This window comes from Notolepis coatsorum (assembly GCF_963971535.1).
Source record: "Notolepis coatsorum genome assembly, chromosome: 5".
Taxonomy (NCBI): domain Eukaryota; kingdom Metazoa; phylum Chordata; class Actinopteri; order Aulopiformes; family Paralepididae; genus Notolepis; species Notolepis coatsorum.
This window is the reverse complement of record NC_140169.1, coordinates 177,149,329-177,153,359: the sequence shown is the minus strand read 5'-3', so window position 1 is coordinate 177,153,359 and position 4,031 is coordinate 177,149,329.

The window sequence follows — 4,031 nt, the reverse complement described above, 5'->3', positions numbered from 1 at the left end:
AGACTGTCTATTAGGAGGTGGTGGGGGTTTTGGGCATTTACGGTGGCCAGTTTCGAATTGCAGCCTCCCGTAGGTGCTCTTTAAGTGCGGTTTTGAATGGGGGCAGGGATTCACATTCCTTTACAGCTTTGGGTAGGGCGTTCCACATTGTTGTGGCATAATTGCGAAACGTGTTTAGTCCCTTGTTTGATCCGAATCTGGGTTTAACATGATTTGTTGAGCTTCCTCTGGTGTAGTGGTTGTGGTATTCACTGACCTTTGGGAAGTATTTTGACATGTACATGGGCACCCCGGTCGTATAGTGTATCTTGTAGACCAGGCCCATTGCAAGTTGCTGTACTCTGTCGTCTACTCTAAGCCATCCTAGGTTGTCAAAGTGGGCAGGGGTGAGGTGGGTTCTGGGGTCCAGGTCAAGTAGTAGTCTGACCAGTTTGTTTTGTGATGTTTGTAATTTTGTTTTAAGCGCTGTTGAGGTGCTTTGGTACCATGAGGTACCAAATGCATAGTCATAGTACCCTTGAATGAGTGCTCCTGCCAGAGTCTTCAGGGTATTCTTGTTTACCAGAGAGGAGATCCGGTACAAAAATCTAGTTAGTTGGTTGACTTTTTTTATTACATTGGATGCCATTTTGTCACAGGAAAGATTTGCCTCTAGGATGGAACCCAGGTAGGTAATTTCGTCTTTCCTTGTGACAATATTGTCACCCACTGTAACTGAGAAGCCGTCGGTCTTGCTGAGTTTGTTATTTGAACCGAAGAGAATGGACTCTGTTTTGCCCATGTGTAATTGTTACAAAATGTCTGTACATGCCCAGCTTCTGCCCATGAATACGGCTACTGAAATACAAATGGTACTATTTGTTCACAGCGCATATATATATGGCGCAAGTAAAGTAGAACTTTCTCTTAGTCTCTTAGTCCTTTGTCCCGTTCAGTCTCGTTCAGTTCCAGTTATCCAAGCAACGTCTCACCCACTACGCAACGTGGGCAGAGCAGGGCTCGCATTGCCCCAAGATAGAGCCTCGTGTTATCCTAGTACGTTGGTTTAACGTATCGTTCTCTATTTATTAGTAAAGCCTTCATTACGAGTCAAAGACCACGTGAAGTGAGTAATTGTGCGTCTACATAGAGCACTTATTCCGCGTGCTAATAAGGATAGTAACGTCAAGTTCAACCGTGCACTACCGCACCGGAGGATATCTACACCGGACCAGCAGCACCACGGAGGATTTACACCCCGCCAGCAGTGCCACTTCCCGGCAAGGATTATTATTCTTCATTGCTTTGACCAAGCTGCTGGAAGCAGAGAACCGTCTACACCCACTGCTGTGGGATCTACGTGCCCGTGGGGACATCACTCAAGCCCGTCCCTGTCGTACCAGAGGCACCACGGCTTTCACCTGCACGGCGCGCATCCTGGGACCAGGCTGCTTTTCCCCGCTGACTCAGGGAGTAAAACACCGTCTCCAGGTGCCTTGCTACAGCTCCGTGGACCATTGACATTCATAGAGCATTGCCCCCCTCTGCTGGCTTACAACCGGTAGTACACCCTTTCCCAGAATATCCCTAGATCTAATTACTTAATATTCACTATTGATTTGCCTGCACATTCTATTTGCCTTATAAGCGCATTCAAAGTAATGTAATCTAATATTCCTTTATGTAATAAATATTGTAAACGAGTATTTGTGTGGAAAACCGTGTTATTGTGGAAGTGTTCTAATCTAATATACTTGTGTACAGTATTGGCCAGTAGTACATAGACGGTAATAGTTTAATGATACTAGTACTTGATTAATACAGTCAGGGAATTGTACCCCTCAGTTACAATTGGTCCTTCGATAGCCGGAGAATAATTAGCGTAATATTAATATAATATTAATATTGACATGGCCGATGACGAACACTCCACAAACGGTTCTCCTAAGCTAGATCGCCCGCAGCGCAGACGGCAGCCACCTCCCTATCTAGAGGCATACTCTGTCAGTCCAATACCTAACTTTAAAGGAACGGTAAACGCGGAAAAAGGAAAAAGTAGAAAGTAAAATTATGTCTGACCTTAACAACCAGGTTACCCCGACCACAGAGGCCCTAGTGGGTGCTAATGTAACTGACCAAGCTCACGGTGGGGACCAGGAGGGAACTGACACGACTTTACCCCCAGACAATACCGAAGAAATAGTCCCCGATCAGCTCCGGGAGGAAGACAACCCTAAAGAGACGCGCACCCAGGAGACGGATCTCCTCGGTACGCAACAGGAGAACGGATCTCCAACAAGTACTGCCGGGAGCCGATCGCCCCGAACGGCGTCTTCCCCCAGCGAGGCGGACAAGATGCTGGCGCAAGCACTCATCGCCACCCTGGCAGCCTCCACCGAACGCGATCGACTTCAAGCGCAACAGACGTGCGAGCGCGAACATTTTGCAGGCGAGCGAGAGCGCTTCCAGGCGCAACAAAGGAGTGAAGACGACCGAATAAGACTGGAGACCAGACGCCTCCAGACAGAAGAGAACATTGAGAGAAGCCGCGCCGACGTCGCAAATGCACAGCTCCACGCCGCCCATGCCAGTGCCAATGCCCAGCGCGACGTCGCCAACGCACAGCGCGAAGCCGCGCGCGACGCAGCCCATGCCCGGCGCGAGGCAGAGCGCGACCGGCTGCAGGCGGAGCTGATGGACAAACTGGTTGCCATGGCGACACCCCCTCACTCCGCACGGAGCTCTCAGAGATCGTCGAGATATGGGTCTAGGACACATTCCCCTACCCGACGAAGCGACCCGGGACCCCGCCAACAGGAGGATCCTGTCCACGTCTCCGAACCCCCTCCCCGGCCGGTCCATACGAGACCTAGCAACCGGGAAGAACCGGACCACGCCGAGAGACTGAACAGAAGACTCCAGGTCCTAGCAGAGGGAGAGGAGGAGGAGGAGGAGGAGTGTCAAGCCGACCAGCAGCAACGTACTCTGGCCCAGGAGGCCCAGTACAGCCCCGACCAGCAGCAACATACTCAGGACCAGGAGGTCCAGTACAGCCCAGAAGTCAGCCCCGAGGCCCTGCGCTACAAACCCCCGACTCAACTCACGGGTGAGTTTGACGCACCGCCAGCCCCGAGGAACAGCACCTGGGTACCCGACCTTCGGTACCCACCAAGTACCAGCCCAAGACGACACGCAAGAGGAGACTCGCCTAGGAGGCCTCTCCCCCAACGCTCACCGATGTGCCAGTCATCCATGACATCATACATTGCCACGCCGTCATTTCCCGACTTCGCCTATGAGAGTCGAGCACAGTACACGGAGCTCCGGATGTGCCTAGAGACAATGATGGTGGATGTCGCTGATGAACGCCACAAGTATGCAATATTACTGAAGCACCTGAAAGTACCGCGAGCGCACAATATAGCGCTGGCCTATGCCACCTCTTCGACACCATACACAGCGGCCCTAGCGGCGCTGGACCAGAGATATGGACGTATATGGGATTACATAATAGAAGAGATAAGGCATATTGACCGCTTACCCCCAGCAACAGACAATCGCTCACTAGACGACCTGTCAATCAAAGTGCAGTCCCTGGTAGGGATGCTGGGAGCGCAACGGGAAAAGGGCATGCATGAGCTATACGCCAACTCTAACGTCGAGAGGATTTTAGAGAAGCTGCCACCCGCAAGACAAGAGCGTTTTAGGCGGCAGAGAGACCACCGGGATCCTAACGGCCCCGAACCATCCCTCCTTGATCTAGCCGACTTCCTGGCGAGAGAAGTCAGCAGCTTACGACTGGATACGTTCGAGCGGAGCACGCCAAGCTCCAGAGAGGGACCCAGGAGAATAAATGATGGAAGAAGATCGGTGACTGTTATGCACCAAGCCGAATCAGTACCGCAGCACCAGAACCACAACACCCCCTCGACGAAAGAGGACCAGTGGAAGATTGAGTGCCAGTACTGTGAGGGAGAACATCGGCTCTATCAGTGCGAAGATTTCAAGAAGCTGACCACGGATGATGTGAGCCAGTGGGTCCCTGACCACCG